The sequence below is a fragment of the Mastomys coucha genome, unplaced genomic scaffold (genome assembly GCF_008632895.1).
Source record: "Mastomys coucha isolate ucsf_1 unplaced genomic scaffold, UCSF_Mcou_1 pScaffold7, whole genome shotgun sequence".
Lineage (NCBI taxonomy): Eukaryota > Metazoa > Chordata > Mammalia > Rodentia > Muridae > Mastomys > Mastomys coucha.
Genome location: NW_022196913.1, coordinates 45,722,364 through 45,740,186, shown reverse-complemented (window position 1 = coordinate 45,740,186; position 17,823 = coordinate 45,722,364). Strand labels below are relative to the sequence as shown.

Here is a 17,823-nt window from a genome sequence, read left to right as displayed (position 1 = left end):
AAACAGAGGTAGGAGCAATTGAAGTTCAAGGCCAGTCTGGGTTCCACAGCAAGACACTATTTTTAAAAGGTGGGTGTGGGGTATATCTCCAATGATGTAACCTTTCAGGAAAAGCAAACTTTCTAAAGGACATACATTTCCATTACTTCAATAAAGCATATGGACAATCATTCTATTTATTTAAATGACTCAGTACAATGGCTATGGTGTAATAATTAATGGTAAGGCATCCACAGACCTAGCAGTGGTTTGTCCAAGCATTAAATGTTCCCTGATCATGGCCACTTTATTAAATGTCATTTTCAGATCTTACATAAACTCTGCAAGCTCCTCTGTATTCTCATTATGTATGGCCAACACTCTGCTTATAGCCCCAGACATGTCCATCTGTGATCTCTGCCTTCTAGCAATTGCCAGAGTGGACTAGAACAGTGGTTCTCAACTCTGGCAGTAAGATAAAATTCCCTAGGAATTATATGTGCCTGGATCATGTCTCCTGAGCTATGGCTCTACCAGTGTGGGTTATTGCCTGGACCCTCACATACCAAAACCTCCTTAGTTGTTTCTGTTGAGAAGTCCAGTCTGGGGACCACTGGAAATATGAAAATGATAACCTGTTAGAAATGTGCATAACATTAGGTGAACATGACCCTAGACTCTCCTGCAAAAAGGCTTAGCATATTAACCTCCTGGTGTGCGTTTAGACATCTTGGGTCTTATATTCTTCTTGCTACTTCAGGAACATGAGCTCAGGTTAGAGAGAGACAGGTGAATCAGTAGTTAGATGCTTCTGATTACAGGGCTCTGCCCAGCTTCAAATCTCGACTGTGGCACTTTCTGTGTGACTTTGAATGAGCGCCTTAACTTTTCTGTGCCTCAGCCTTATCAGGAAAGTGTAAAGTGTGGGAAGGATTCAGTGAGCCTGTGCAGAGCAGCATGTGACAGACTGTTAGTACTCCAGAGCCTGCAGGGAACTGGATTTTCTCAAGATGGTTAAGGTAGAGAGTCAGAGGTTGTATGGCACCCAGAGGTTAGCAACTGTAGGAAGCGGATTTTAATCTAGGTAAAAACAGGAAGAGGATTGTCAGTACTTAGGACAAGTGGGAGCTGGGCAGTTATAGCAACTGACACAGGTGAGGCCCAGCCAGGCACAAACCTGCCATCCCAGCTCTCAGGAGGCAGAAGCAAGAGGATGCTAATTTTAAGTCCAGCCTGCACTTTGTAAAGTATCATCTCAAAAATGATAGGGGGAGCTGGAGATGTTACTCACTGTGCACAAGGTGCTGAGTGCAATCTCCAACCAGCATCCCCTCTCTGTGTCACACACACACACACACACACACACACACACACACACACACACACAGTATAATTGAAAAGAGAGACAAGGACACAAGGCAGAGGGCAAATCCCTAACCTCTTTCCTTCCAGCCTCTCTGTGCTCCTGCTGGAGGCTGGCTCTGGCTGGCTACCCACAGAAGCCAAAGAGAACATGGAACCCACAAGCAGAGGGCAGAGGATGAAGCAGGTGGTGAAGAGGCAGATGGAAATCACCAGCACAGAGAACTGCATTTGTCGTCTCCCCCGAGCCTGAGAAATTCATTGGGAGCCAGCAAGGTTACATAGCGCCAGCTGTGGCACCCGAGACAGACTGGTTCCTCCTTTGTCCTCATTCCCCAAACTGTGATGGGCCAACGCTGCTGTGATGTGTTTTTATAAGTGCCCAAGCATATCCTGTCACCCCTGTGGACTAGCCCCTGCCCCTCTCTGTGCCTTCCTCCCGTGCTCCTCTTCCATCCTCCCTCTGAACATCTAAACACAGATGTCCTCTTCCCCCTGCCTCTCGAATCCTGCTTCCTGGAGCCTAGCTGGCAGCATCCTCTGTAATGTCTTCCCTTACCACTTTCCTGTCCCCAAATGCCTCCTCTCTTTTTTTCTCACTCATGAATGTTGACCTTTAGTACAATGGAGACTGTAGTTGTCCACGCTCTCACTCTCTACACAAGTAGCCATTCTTAGCTCCGCTCACATTAGCTCCACAAAACCTTCCGAGGTGCTTCAGCAACTGCCAAGGTCCGAGTGGTGTCAGCAGAAGCACAGGCTCTTCTGGTAGCTTCCAGTGTAGGTGCCATGGCCGGAGGTGGCTCTTGCCAAAGGTATCTAGGCCCTCAGCTAGCTCCCTTTAGGCTTTGCCACTGACTTTGTCTGCAGACAAACATCATCAACATTTAGGTTCCCCCCAGGGTCTCAGTACTTGTTCTGTGATGATGTGTGTGCTTGGTTAAGTCAGACCCTCTGCAATGAGTCTTTTTCCCTTTCCAACATTAAGGGTTTTCCAGATCCTACAACCACATATTCCCTTAGCAGACTTAAACTATTCGTCTTGGCTTTTTACTGAGATTCTCTCTAAGCCCTTTGGCCCCTCCTCCCAGCACACATTCGTTGTGCTTGGCCAATGGCCTTTACCCTGACCTGTTCTCCTTTGCATGTCTAGTGAGGGCTATGACAATACTTTCTTGGGGAAAGAATAGAAACCCACTCTTGGTGCCTTCCAGTACCATGTATTTAATGTCTACGTAGCATGAGAAACCTCCAGACAGAGCAAAATCTTGATGTTCAGTGAGCTGACATTTGGCAAGATTTTAACAAGTTCGCCAATCACACCCTGTAGCCTAAGCATTCAATCCATCCTTGTTCTCAAAGACTTGTTTTAAATTAGGAAAGGTTGGTAGGGCAGGAGGGGGAGAGGGGCCTTTATATTCTATATTATAAGGACCATTTATAGTCCATGTTGTAAGAGGAATATGCATGCCCATGTTACCAGTTCCTCAACACATCACAGTTAACAGTTTGGTTGTTCTGAGTTACTCTTCAGCCATGGAATAGATAGTACTTCCAAGGAGTGTCCAAGCCAGGACACCCAGGTTAAGGGAGGATTGATGAGAGCAACAGACATCATTCATCTCAGGAATGGTTGGCCACCTAGCCCAAAGGGCAAGACTGAGCTCCCGAATGACTGTCTTCATGTACTCTTCCCTGGATAATCATCTGTCTGGAGAGTTGGAGATGAGATGGGCTGCACTTTGCATGGGGTGTTAATCCACTGCCGTCTCAGGTCAAAGTTCTCTGAATAAAGGTACACCTTAAAGACTTGATTCTTCACAGGCATTTGTGGCCACAGCATAAGCATTCATATCCTGGTTACAGGAAGACAGTGTGTGATATCTTGAATGCTGCTTAAGTGGAACATTGATAATAACAAAATTGCATCATGATTCCAAAAAAAAAAAAAAAAAGAAAGAAAGAAAAAAGAATCCGTGACATTAGTGTTTTTCATGAATGAAGACCCATTTCTTACTCGAGTACTATAGACTTTTTGATGCATGTCTTTATCTCTATTTACATATGCCTAATTTAGGTTGCTAAGAGATGTCTCTCGCTTTCAAATTTTGTGTGTTGGCTGACATTCTGAATTCATGACAGTATTGCATGCATACAGAATATCAACCTATCTGTTGATAGCTACAGATGGATCTCGAGATGGCTTCTTAGGACTTGTGTGGCCTCTTCCTGTTGACACAGGTAGAAGTGGGGTTTGTACTTCTACCATCCAGTTGCCACTTCCTTCAATGTGGTATCTCAGCAAAACCAGCACCTTCCCCATGGGTCACTGCATCGATAGACAAGGAAAAACAAAGCTTAGTTTTGAGCAATCCTGCATGACTCCAAAGAATGTCTCAGCTCCCAGTTCATATAGATGAATGAAAATACAAGCAAACCATCAATTTGTTATGATAACACTTGCTCTTATATACCCAAGACTCCCTCTTTACATCTGTCCCAGCTACTGATGTTGGCTGCTGAGCTTGCTGCCAATAGTCTCCCCAGTGAGAAAAGAATATGTAGTGTATAGTCATGGTATAACATATGATGCTTTGAAATAACATCGAAGAACAGTTCAATAAAGTTAACTAAAGTACCCATTACCCTGAACTAGCACACTGTTCTTTTTGTCCACAGGACTCTCAACCTCTACTCTCTCAGAGATTTTTAGGAATATATTCCTTTACTGTTAACCATAGCCACCATGATGTACAAAAGAGATCCCTTAAGCTTGTTCATCTTGTCTACAGCTTTGGGTCCCTTTAGACACATCTCCTCACAAGGCACACCTACTCAGCATTTTTAAGTGCTACGTACAGAATGGCATTATGGGACTATTTGTTTTATTGTCATTGGCTTATTTGACTTAGTGTAAATTTCCCCAGTTTTGCCTATATCGTCCCAGATGACTGAGGAAATATTGAACGTTGAGTAGCAGTCTGGGTGATTATGTGTTGGTGTACGTGTGTGTTTTCACATCTTCATCAGCTCATTTATTGGCAGACGTACAGGTTATTTCCATATCTTTTCTATTGCAAACAGTGCAGTGGTGACGAGGCTACAGATAACTTATGACATGCTAAGTTCATTTCCTTTGGACAGATATTTAGTAGTAGGATTACTATGTCATAGGCCAGGTCCATTTTCAATTTTCTGAAGCATCTGCATTCCGTTTTTTGTTTGTTTGTTTGTTTGTTTTTGGGGGGGTTGTGTTTTTTTTGTTTGTTTTTGTTTGTTTTTGTTTGTTTTTTTCATAAGAGCTACACCAGCTTCCTTCCATCCAACCATGGACAACGATCCCTTTGTCTCCACATTCTCGCTGGCATTTGATGTTTGGGAAGTTGGGGGTCTGCCCGTCTGGACAGATGTGCTGTGGTTCTCCCTGTGCTGCAGTGGGCCTTGCTCAGCTCAGCACTACCTACTTGGAGCATGGTTCTTTAGAGTCAGTGGGCCCAAGAGGCAGGTGGACCGAGGCATGGATCAAGGAACTTATCAGTGAGAAATGAGAACTCCCAGGCATTCACCTCCAGAAGAGCAAGAAGCACATGTAAACAACCACAATTAAGTCAGCTTTACCCATAATTCCCCTGGCCTGTTGGAAGGACCCAGAGTATGTGATCCCTGCTGCATTAACCTTGTACCAAGGGCTGATGTCTGACTCGTGACTGGGACATTGTTTCTAAGTCTGAGTAAGACTCTAAGGGCCTAGCCTGTGTGACCCTTTAGAACAGATGCAGGGACACTCCCTGTCCATGGGGTTGGATGGATCAGGGGCCAGATCACCAGTCTGAAATCCTATCTGTGGTAATAAACCACCTTTATTACGCTTGTAGAACTTTGAGATGAGAATACGTGCAAACTTGATATGTTCCGGTGAAGCTCACAGCAAACAGCTACTTGCCTTCTAGCCTGGTTCCTGGGCTTCATGCTGAGTAGACTCCTGAGACTTAGCCTCAGTAGAACAGTTTTAAGAAAGTGGCCTGAACGAAAGAGCCCACAGTTGTCTCACTGTAGCATTTGGCTGAGCGGCACTAGTAGAAGGGGGTAGAGCAGCTCCAGATAGGGAAGGGTTGTTTGCGTGGGCAGCTCAGAAAGTTCTAGGGAGGAGAGACCCAGTTATACACAAAAGAACACAGAGCACTTCAGACTCGTGCTCACTCACCCTGGCACATGTGGAAAGGAGGCTGTTTGGGTGGATAGAGGTGTTTCCTAAAGAGCAAGCCCAGACCAAGGTGATGCTCCAAGGATGCAGGTGCCCTATGTGTTACTGGGTGTCCATTTCTGCCTCCAGTTGTGTAAACAATGCCTTAGGTAATGTGGATCTTGATAATATTGACTCAAAACCTTGAAATAAATGAAGTCATACTGAGTCACTGACAGGATGAACTCTGCCAGCTGGAAAGGGAGCACGGAGTTCAGCCCAGGGTGGGACGGTGTAAAGAGCAGTGCGAGGGAGTCAGCAAAGATATTGTCACAAGCCTTGGCCTCTGAGGCACTGTGTGTGTGTGTGTGTGTGTGTGTGTGTGTGTGTGTGTGTGTGTGGAATTTGTCACGATCCAGACTGCCCTTGCTGTAAGCAAACTTGATCCCTTTGTATGGACTTGTTTTGGTAAAAGCTAAGTAGAGAGGCACTATTTATTTATAACCATGTTTATCATTTTTAAGTAACCATTTTTTGGTGCTAGTTATCATAATGTTTAATGTTTTTATTATTGGCTGACCATTTTAGAAAAAAAGTTTCACTACGTAGTCTAGGCTGGCCTAGAGCTCACTATGTAAGATCAAGGTAGTGATCTTCCTGGGATTATAAGTATGTGCCATGTATGTACACACACACACACACACACACACACACACACACACACACATATATCTATATATAGAGAGAGAAAGATATATCTTGATATATATATATATATATATATATATATATATATCTTTCAAGAATGTATCTGTTAGTGCTGAGCATGGTGGCTCTCACTTAGAATACCAGCATCAGAAATTTGAGACAATCTTCAACTATCTAGCAATTGTGAGATTAGCCTAAGGATTAACTGTCTCAAAAAATCTAAAATTAAAAAGAAAAATTAAAAAACAAAAATACATCTGTTAGGTTTAAGTACACAACAATATGGAGGTAGATAATCATATACCTGGGTAAGTCTCAATATCACAAACCTTCCCACATAGCTCTGCCTTGTCCTACCCTGTCTACCTTCAATGAACCAGGTTAATGAGGCACAGTTAAACGATAGACTCTTTTTCTTCCCATAGGCTGTCACAAAGCCCATGGTTCCTTTGAAGATCTGCTAATAATCTATAAAAACAAATGGAGCCTATTGGCCAACATTCTCCAGACCCTACTGCTATAAGGAGGCAGGCTCAGGCATGCACAGGCCAACGATTTCAGGGTCCAGAGAGAAGCAATCAGTTGAACCTGGAGAGAAGGAAAAAGCAAGCAGGCAGTTACAAGGGACTAAAAGGAGTTCAAACAATCCAGTGTGTATATGGGATGAACTTCTGTTCTTTGCACCCTTGAGGGAGTGTGCATTGAAGTATGACCAGAATGAAGCCAGTAACAGGAAGGGGACCTCCCAGGGCAGCTCCCAGCTATTCTTTCTTGAACACAGAGACTCCTCTGTGGTCTCACTTTTTTGGCTCTGAACCTTGGTCACATATTTCAAGGGGCTGTGTAAGCCAAGGACAGTGAAGAGGGCAGCAAGAAACCAATCAACCTGATGTTAGGGAGGAAAGAAAGACATGCCTGCTGCTATTCATGAAAAAAAATGGGGCTTCCTCTTTTTTTCTACTTAATGACCTTGAAGTAAATTCATCAGGCACAGCTTACCTAGTCTAACAAGAGAGGAAACCCTCACTGCAAATCCAGACCAGTGCAGCTGTGCACATAGCAAGAGACAAGACATAGCACAAGCCTCGCAAAAGGAGGAAACAGTTGTTCATTGCTTCTGGAGGTTTTGAGAGCAGAGAGCCTATGACATTGCATCGTCCACTCAGCCTGTCCTTTCCTAGGAGAAACACTGACAGGTGAAAGAAGCGTGCGATTAAAGAATGGCTTGGTGGCACAGACCTTTATTTAATCTCGGTGGAGACTGGGAAGGCCAGAGGATCAGTAAGAAACACAACAGGCAAGGTTAGCCTGGCATCTATGAGATGCCATCTTTTAAAAGTAAAACGATTTATCAATGGAGGCAAATAGCAAGATCAATTTGTTTTCACCACATAACAAGTTCTTTGAGACATGGAAATCCTGACTTTTCAGCTTAGACAAAAGAAAGGCAAACCCCTCCCCACCTTCATCCCCCACCCCCGGGCTTGGCAGGCTAGCTCTGCTATGGCCTGGCATGTGAAAGGACAGTTGACTACTGTCCTGGGACCACCAAGGAGGAGCTTGGGAAAATATATCAATATATAACAACCAAGGGCAAAGCTGTGTCCTGCGGCCCGTGGCCGTTTCTCAATACTCCAGCCAGGTTTACAGAGCAGCGGCACGAACGCAGAACTGTGGGATACAGTCATTCTTCAACTATGTGTGTATTTATTATCCCCTTACCAACAACAGCTGGGGAAATAGCTGGGTGACACGGGGTGGGTGGGTGTGGGGAGTTGAGCTGAGCTGGCCAGGGAGGCCAGCCTCTAGGATAAAGACTTACAGTGTCCTTGATGAGCTGGGCTTCAGCCCCAGCCACCTGTAACTATTTAGGCAGGACAATGACTCTGCTTTTCACAGAGACAGGAGGGATGGACTCACTACCAAGTCAGTTATCCTGCAACTTAGCAGCCTTATGCCTTAGTTTGCCAAGTACTGTGATGAGGTCCATGGATCACCATGCGTAGCTAGGCTAAGGACTTTCTACCTTTATACTTTCAAGTCTTACATTGATTGATTCACTCTCAGAATGCCCCCTTCTGCAGATTCAACTTTGAACCTCTTAGAATGCGCCTTCTCCTCTTGGAGCCTTGTCCTCCAAGAGGTAAACGGCTCTGCCTAAAGCTGGTCACTGCTAAGAACATCCTCAGCCATGGTCTCCAAACCTTCTGCAGCAGAGACAGACCCACCCTGAGTAGGTTTCTCTGCCCTACTGAAGCAGGGAAAGCACATGAGTAAAGGGATCTGAGCTCTTGAGATTGTGCCCACTGAAGGCAGTGCTCTGGTGTCATCTATCCACAGCTAGCCTTTGTGTTGCCATTCTTGTTTGGAACACCCAGCCTCCCACCCTGATACCCACCCATTCCTTTCTCTAGTCTTCTAATTTCTCTGCTTCCTGCTTAAAGTATTGCCTTCCTCCTTTGGGTTTTGAAGCATCTCTAGGGACATAAATCATAGTGAGGTCGGCAACCTGAAGGGTGAATGGTCTCCATCCCGGTGCCTCACTGATTACATGAATGTTCCTCATGACAACGTTGAACGTCTGTTTCCTGGCCTGCCAGCTTCCACACACAGACATACTCTGGAAAAGGGTCCCTTGTAGACTACCCCTGCTGAAATTAAATCCCCCACAGTTTCTTTACTTCAGAGTTCTGTCACTGGAGGCCCATAAGACAAGTAGGTTCCTCGGAGGTCTCAGCTATGCTGAACATGTCTACTTGTTTGGTTTAGGTAGGTAAGTGTGGCTATCATTCCTGGGAAGGGAAGATATGCTGGGAAGTATTGGATCACTGGGGGCTCTTTGAAAAGTCAGAACAGTGTGGTAGTACCTGAGAATCCCCAACACGAAGAGAGGAGAAGGACTTGGAGATACTGTGGATTTAGCTCCTGTAGGTCAGTCAGTCACTACTTACTATTTTGTAATCAAAGCCACTGCAGTTGGCTTGGTTTCTCGGTTGAAGTTGGCAAGTTGCTAGAAGAACTTTATGCAAACCCTTTCTTTTTTTGGTCGGGCTCTGCCTTCTCTTTTGTTTATCAATAAGGGATATTTATTTCTTAGGCCTTATTCTTCAGCGGAAGTTAAGAGATTATTCTTAGAAAGTCCCTAGGGGAAAAAACGAGTCACTGTGAGTTAGCGCACTCTCAGAACATAAACTGGCACAAACCAGCCAGAGAGGAAGCCATGCTACCATCACAAACTGGGCTTCTCTCTGAGAATAGGACAGAACACAAAACAAACGAAAGGGAACTCATTCTCTTTCTTGCTCCTTTTCCCCAAATTCCCAGCAGTTCTCCGAAGAGCCTGCAGCATCCAAGAGAGAAGTAGAGCTGTTTACGTTCCTAATAGCAGTAAGAACGACCTATTGCCTGCTTGACCAGAATCCAGATTAGAGTTGTGATAATACAAACTCCATAGTAGGTCAATTGCAGAGATCAAAAGTCAACTCTATAACACTGCCACTGACATTCCAGCCCCCAAATTCTTGTGTGTGTGTATCTGTGTTCGTTCATATTAACACATGAACAGATGTGTGCATGCAGAGACCAGGGCTCAACATTGAATGCGCTCCTTAATTACCTCCCATCTTATTAAGCACGGACTCTCACTGAACCTGGAGTTCACTGATTCAGCTAGATTTGCGGCCCAGCAAGCCCCAGGGATCCTCCTGTCTCTGCCTCCCCAACTCTGAAATTACAGGTGCACATAGCCACACCAAAGTTTTATGTGGGTGCTTTATGTCACACTGAGGACCTCATGGCTATGTGGCAAGCCATCTCTCTCAATCTCACCTAGAGCATATTCTCCCTACATTCACTGAATTCATTAAAATCAAGGTGCTTGGACCTGTTGCTACACATTTTAAAGCTAGACGAAATCAGCACTTTTGTATGAGAAATGCTTTTGGAAACCCCAGCCTTTCTTTCTAAATTCAAATATCCCAATTCTTCAATCTTCGACTTTCCTTACATTTCTTATAAACAAAGTCTCTCCTTCCAGTTTCGAGAAGATTAGATTTTCTCTGGAACCAGATTAAAGCCCAAGATAAGCTATAATGCTCCCTTTTCGGTCAGCTGAAATAAATATAACTTTATTGCTTTTCTTCAAGCACTGGCAAATTCTTTATTGTCTTCAAGAGCCAATAACTTGAGCTCACTATTGTTTGAGGTTTTATTAATAAATGACTTTTTATGAGTATAGTGATTCTGACTGGTGTTTATAGGTCCAGAGTTCAGATCCCAGAACCCATGTTAACTATAAAATGCATGGTGGCCTGACAGCCTGCCTGTGATCTGAGCCTTAGAAAGCACAGAAGATCTATAGAACAAGCTAGCTGGAGATACTAGCCATTTCAGACACACACACACACACAGAGAGAGAGAGAGAGAGAGAGAGAGAGAGAGAGAGAGAGAGAGAGAGAGAGAGAGAGACGGAGGGAGGGAGGGAGGAAGGGAGACATGGAAAAAGGCAAAAAAAATGTACTGATTCTATTGTTTGTTTTCATTGTCATATTTAGGATGTTGTAGTGGCTACCAGATTAAAAATCAGGGAATTCTTCATTATAAATTAACTGTGTCTGGTGGTTTGAAAGAGAATGGCCTCCCTCCCATAGGCTCATATATTTGAATGCTAGCTCCCCAGTTAGAAAGATTAGGAGTTATGGCTTTGTTGGAGGAAGTACATCATTAAGGGTGAGTGTCGAGGCTCCAAAAGCCCATGCCATTCCCAGCAATCTCTCTTTGCCACATGCTTGTTGGTCAGATGTAAGCTATCATCTACTGCTCCAACAGCATACCTCCCTGCTGCCGTGTCCCTGCCATGATGCTCATGGACTCACTGTCTGAAACTGTAAGTGCCCAGTAAATGCTTTTTTCTATAAATTGCCTTGACCATAGTGCTTTGTCATGGCAATGGAAGAACAACCAAGATTGTGTGATGTAAATCATATTTCATTAGGCAAAATATCAATCCATAGAAGATTGCTGGATAAGCTATTGAAAACAAATGAAAGAGAATGACCGTGAGAGTCAGGCATAACCAGCATGTTTCTCCTGGAAAGTAGTTATATTCTAGGAGCTGGCGCTTTGCTTTGAAATCTCAGAAACATGGTCATCTCTGTGTCTGGGGTAGTATCACCATCTTCTACTGAAACCATTTCTCACCCACATAGCTAAGTCTAGCCTCAAATTCCTAATCTTCCTCTGTCAGCCTCCCACATGCTGAAATTATTGAAATGCCACAGCCAGGCAGAAAAGCACTTTAAAGACGTGTGAGGTGTATTTTCTCCATGTGCATGGGGAAGCCTTAGGATGCTGTGGCAGTTTGAATAGGAATGGTCCCCATACATTCTTCTCTTTGAATGATTGGCTCATAGGGAATGACGCTATTAAGGGGTGTGGCTTTTTTAGAGTAGGTGTGGCCTTGTTGGTGGAAGTGTGTCACTGTGGGGGTGGGTTCTAAGGGCTCAAATGCTCAAGCTCCACCCAATGTGGCACACAGTCTCCTTCTGCTGCCTTTGGATCAAGATGTAGAACTCTAAGCTCCTTCACCATGTCTGCCTGCATGCAGCTATGCTTCCTGCCATGACAAGAGTGAACTAAACCTTTGAAACTGTAAGGCAGCCTCAATTAAATGTTTTCCTATTTAAGAGGTGTCGTGGTCATGGTGTCTCTTCACAGCAATAAAACCCTAACTAAGACAATGTGTAGAACCTGATCTGAAGACAGATATTTTGGCTGATTACAAACAGCAGTGCTGAGTAAGAGAATGGTTGTTCCCTTCCTCCTTGATGTTCTACACACTATAATGCAAGGATCATATCACAAGAGGCATTTTGCATGACACTCCTTTTCACCAATAAAATGCTATTCAGGAATGGCATATGAATGATAGCTGAAGTCATTGTTGTTAAGATTATAAAATACCTGTTTCAAATATTATCAATATTTTTTGCATCTTTTGTATTAAACTGATATTTCTTCCTGTGCTGAACCAGTCATGAGGATGTTGAAATGAATCCAAATCCGAGATAATATGGAGAAGGGTTATCTTGATAGAGTAAATGCTGGAAATCAACACAAGGCGGATGAATTAGACCATGTTGCAGAACATTAATCTTTTAGGGTCATAAAGGTGGGCTAAGGAGACTTGGGGAACAGCTAAGTTCCATCAGGCTGCTATTCTCAACTCTTTGCAGTTATAGTCACCCTCTGTTCATGGGGGTTTGGTTCCAGGGCCCATGAGAATGCTAACTCTGTACTATCCAATGGGTTGACCATCCTACCATGAACATCCTCACTCCAAGTTTATTCTCATGCCAGATGTTACCATTGTCAGCCCTTTGGAGACAGAACCATACAAGTTTGTCTCTCTGACCCACCATAAGCTCAAGGAGAACTAATACTGTATAAAACTGAGCTCAACTTGAAATGGTCTGAGCTTGCTAAAGGGTGAAACCTAGGATGCCTGAGGTGTCCCCTTTGACTACCTTCTTAAGTTCAATGAACACTTATGGAATATGTTTAAAATCAACTTTACTATAAGCCATATATACATATGTATATATGTATATATGGCTTATAGTAAATAGTATATATTATATACTATATAATACTATATAATACTATATAATACTATATAATACTATATATAATACTATATAATGTTATATAGTATTATAATATATATTATAATACTATAATTTTTATATATACTATGTATAAATAGTATATATAGTATATATATGTATATCAATAAATTAATTTATTTACATCCCAAATGCTGCCCCCTCCCAGTCCCCCTCACACAATCCCTTTCTCCCACCCCCTCCCTTTCCTCTGAGAGGGTAGGGCTTCCCTGGGTATTCTCCCACCCTGACACATCAAGTCTCTGCCAGATTAGGCACATCCTCTTCCACTGAGGCCAACAAGGCAGCCTTGTTGGGGAACAGATACCACGTTTAGGCTACAGCTTTAGGGATAGCCTCTGCTTCAGTTGTTGGAGATCCATATGGAGTCTAAGCTGCATGTCTGCTATGTATGTGCTGGGGGCCTCGTGTGTTCTTTGGTTGGTCAGGGGTCCAGGTTAGTTGACTCTGTTGGTCCTCCTGTGCAGTTCCCATCCTCTTCAGAGCCTTCAGTCCTTCTCCCAATTCTTCTATAACAGTTCCCAACCTCTGTCCAATGGTTGGCTGTGGGTGTCTGCATCTGTTTCAGTCAGCTATTGTGTAGAGCTTCTCGGAGCACAGTTATGCTAGGCTCCTGTCTGCAAGCATCACAGAGTATCACTAATAATGTCAGGGATTGGTGCTGGGCCAGTTATTGGTTGACCATTCTTTCAGTCTCTGCTCCATCTTTGTTCCTGCATTTCTTTTAGACAGGATAAATTTTGGGTCAAAAGTTTTGTGGGTAGATTGGTGTCCTTATCCTTCGACTGAGGGTCCTGCCTGTCTACAGGAGGCGGCCTCTTCAGGTCCCATATTCCCACTGTTAGGCATCTCCACTAAGGTCACCCACATTGACTCCAGGGACCCTCCACAATCTCAGGTCTCTGGGACTTCCTAGAGATTCCACCTACCTCTGAGATTTCTATTCTTTCTCCTGGCCCTTGGGGCCTCTCTCCTCATATCTGATTCTGCCCTCCCTATTATCCCCTCCTCTCTGTTACACACTTCTCGTCCTCCTCTTGCCTCTATGACTGTTTTTTCCCGTTTTACGTGTGATTCAAGTGTCCTCGCTTCCTTCTTGTTTACTTTGAGTCTGTGGGCTGTATCATGGATATTCTGTACTTTATGGCTATTATTTACTTAGCAGTGAGCACATACCATGCATGTCCTTTTGGGTCTGGGTTACCTTACTCAGATGTTATTTTTCTAGTTTCATCCATCTGCCTGCAAAATTCATGATATCCTTGTTTTTAATAACTGAATAGCATTGCACTGTGTAAATGAACCACATTTTCTGTATCAGTTCTTCAGTTGAGGGGTATCTGGATTGTTTCCAGCTTCTGACTATTATAAATAAGGCTGCTACAAGCATAGTGGAGCATGTTTCCTTGTGGCTTGGTGGAGCATCTTTTGGGTATATGCCCAGGAGCTAGTAAAGCTGGGTCTTTAGGTAGAACTATTTCCAACTTTCTGAGAAACTGCCGGAGTGATTTCCAGAGTAGCTGTACAAGTTAGCAAACCCACCAGCAATTGAGAGTGTTACCTTTTTTCCACATCCCCACCAGCATGCACTGTTACCCGAATTTTTTTCTTAACCATTCTGATTTGTATAAGGTGGAATCTCAGGGTTGTTTTGATTTGTATTTCCCTGGTGACTAACGATGTTGAGCATTTCTTTAAGTGCTTCCTGGTCATTTGAGAGTCCTCTGTTAAGAATTCTCTGTTTAACTCTGTACCCCATTTTTAATTGGTTTTGTGGATCCTAACTTCTTGAATTCTTTATATATTTTGCATATTAGCCCTCTGTGAAATGTAGTATTAGTGAAGACCTTTTCCCAGTCTGTAAGCTGCCATTTTTGTCCTATTGCTTATGTCCTTTGCCTTTCAGAAGCTTTTCAGTTTCATGCAGTCTCATTTATCAACTGGTGACCTTAGAATCTGAGACACTGGTGTTCTGTTCAGGAAATTGTCTCCTGTACCAATGCATTCAGGGCTATTTCCCACTTTTTCTTCCATCACATTTAGTATATTCTGTTTTATACTGAAGTCCTTGATCCACTTGGACTTGAGTTTTGTGCAGGGTGATAAATATGGATATATTTTACATTCTTCTACATGTAGACATCCAGTTAGACCAGCACAAATAGTTGAAAATTCTTTCTTTTTTCTATTGTATGGTTTTGGTTTCTTTGTTAAAAATCAAGTGTTCATAGGTGTGTGGGTTTATTTCTGGGTCTCCGATTATATTCCAATAATCAACTTGTCTGTTTCTAAACCAATACCATGTAGTTTTTATCACTATTGCTCTGTAGTATAGCTCGAGGTTAAGGATGGTGATTCCTCTAGAAGTTCTTTTATTGTTCAGGATTATTTTGGCTATCTTGCGGTTGTTTGTTTGTTTAATATAAAGTTGAGGATTCCTCTTTCAAGGTCTGTAAAAAAATGTGTTGGAATTTTGGTGGGGATTGCATTGAATCTGTAGATTGCTTTTGGTAAGATGGCTATTTTCACTATGTTAAACCTACTGATCCATGAGCATAGGAGGTCTTTCTATCTTAGGATATCTTCTTCAGTTTCCTTCTTCAGGGGTTTGAAGTTCCTGTAATACAGGTCTTTCACATGCTTGTTTAGAGTTACACCAAGATATTTTATATTATTTGTGGCTAACATAAGGAGTGTTGTTTCCCTAATTTCTTTCTCTGCCCGTTTAACATTTGTATAAAGGAGGGATATTGCTTGTCTCTTTGATTTAATTTTATATCCAGCCACATTGCTGAAGTTGTTTATTGGGAGTTTCAGGAGTTCTCTGGTGGAATTTTGGGGACCGGTTATGTATATCACTCCAAAATAATGATACTTTGACTTCCTGCTTTCCAATATGTATCCCTTTGATCTCCTTTTGTTGTCTTATTGCTCTAGCTAGAATTTCAAGTACTGTACTGACTAGATAGGGAGAGAGTGGGCAGCCTTGTCTTGTGGTTTGCAAGAATTTTATTGAGTATTTTTTAATGTCAATGGGCTGAAGATCTCTTCTTTGTTGAATCTTTGGGTGGTTTAGGTATCAGGATAACTGTGGGCTCATAGAATGAATTAGGTACTGTTCCTTCTCCTTTTATTCTGTGGAATAGTTTGAGGAGTGTTGGTATTAGGTCTTCTTTGAAAGTCTCGTAGGATTCTGTAGGATTCTGCACTAAAATCATCTGGTCCTGGGCTTTTTTTGGTTGGGAGATTTTAATGACTGCTTCTATCTCCTTAGGTGTTATAGAACTGTTTAAATAGTTTACCTGATCTTGATTTAACATTAGTAATTGATGTCTGTCTAGAAAATGATTCATTTTGTGTAGATTTTCCAGCTTTGTAGAATACAGGCTTTTGAAGTAAAATCTTACTTTTTTTTTAATTTCTTCAGTGTCTGTTGCTATGTCTCCCTTTTCATTTCTAATTTTGTTAATTTGGATCCTGACTCTGCCTTTTAGTTAGTTTGGTTAAGGATTTGTCTATCTTGTTGATATTTTTTCAAAGAAACAGCTCCCGGTTTTGTTGATTCTTTATATTGTTCTCTTTGTTTCTAGTTGATTGATTTTAGCTCTGAGTTTGACTATTTCCTCCTGTCTACTCCTCTTGGGTGTGTTTGCTTCTTTTTGTTCTAGAGCTTTCAGGTATGCTGTTAAATTGCTAGTATGGGGCCTCTCCAATTTCTTTGTGAAGGCTGTAATCAGCATAGCACAGCCCTAGAAGCTCAGTTTTCTCCTTCAGTACTTAGGGATTCTGTGTTCCTTTACTACCATTTTTAAATAATACAAATTATCTAAACCACATTCAATAAACCAAAGTATAAAATCCTAAGACATACTTGGGTTTTACTTTGAGAATTTCATTCATGTGCTCAAGGAAAGGATAGCTTCTTATATTTGGAAGTATTTTGACCTTGTCAGAGAGTCAGGCCAAGAATTCAACCCTGTTTAATATGCACACAGGACACTTGCTCTTTACAGGATTAAATGGGGTGATGTGTCACAAGCCATCCTCAGGCTTAGTTCTCTTTAAGAGGACTGTCTGCAGGGAGACAGAGCAGAATGACTGTAGCTGAGATGCAGTCACAGATGTCAAGGGATACTGCTTTCAGAAAGAGCAGCTGAAGGGAGAACCTAAAAATGCTGGAATTTTCACATGGAATCCATTGGAAGTCATAAACCGGGCAAGGAATCCCACCACGTATAGGCTTTCTTGGAACAGATGACTATAAAATTTGTTAGGCTGACAGCAAGATCTCTTTTTGAGTACAGCCATTCTTTTGTATCTGGGGTTCCCCTGCTGACTCAAAGTGCTGTGTGGTCCTTAAGTGAACAAAGATAAAGGTAAAGACCATTTCCTACACACGTGCCAACCAGATCCAGTCTTCCTGCATTAACTTACTGATTAATGGCTGGGCATCCTTGGCCACTTGGAAATGAGATCAGAGACCCCCTTCAGTCAAGGTTACTCAAGTTATCACTGGAAACAATTACCCTTGGTTGGATTTATACAGCTGGTTACAACTTCATTCTCTGTCCTTTCCTGATATCCCAAATTGGTTCATCTTTTGAGAGCCTAATTAGAAGCCAATATAAAATGTTGAATAATAAATATACTTGGGTGATGGATGGAGGATTGCTACAAATTTAAGCTCAGCCCTGCCACAAAGTAAGTTCAAGGCTAGACTGATACACATAGCAAAGCTCTGTCTATTAACAAACTAGCAACCACACACATTCCTAGAGGCCAAAACACAAAACAAAACAAAAACACTAACTCTAAAAGAGCTTTCACATCTAAAATGTAATCTTCTCCTCTAGGCTCAAACTAATGAATAGACTTATCATCTGTGTTAATAGGTTCTTTTTTTTTTTT

General features: G+C 42.5%; 1 protein-coding gene across 2 annotated transcripts in view; it reads left to right on the top strand.

Moving 5' to 3' along the window:
- The window catches only part of Nedd9 (neural precursor cell expressed, developmentally down-regulated 9), a 180,565-nt gene that overhangs the window by 79,251 nt on the left and 83,491 nt on the right, over positions 1–17,823 (top strand). The window lies entirely within an intron of this gene.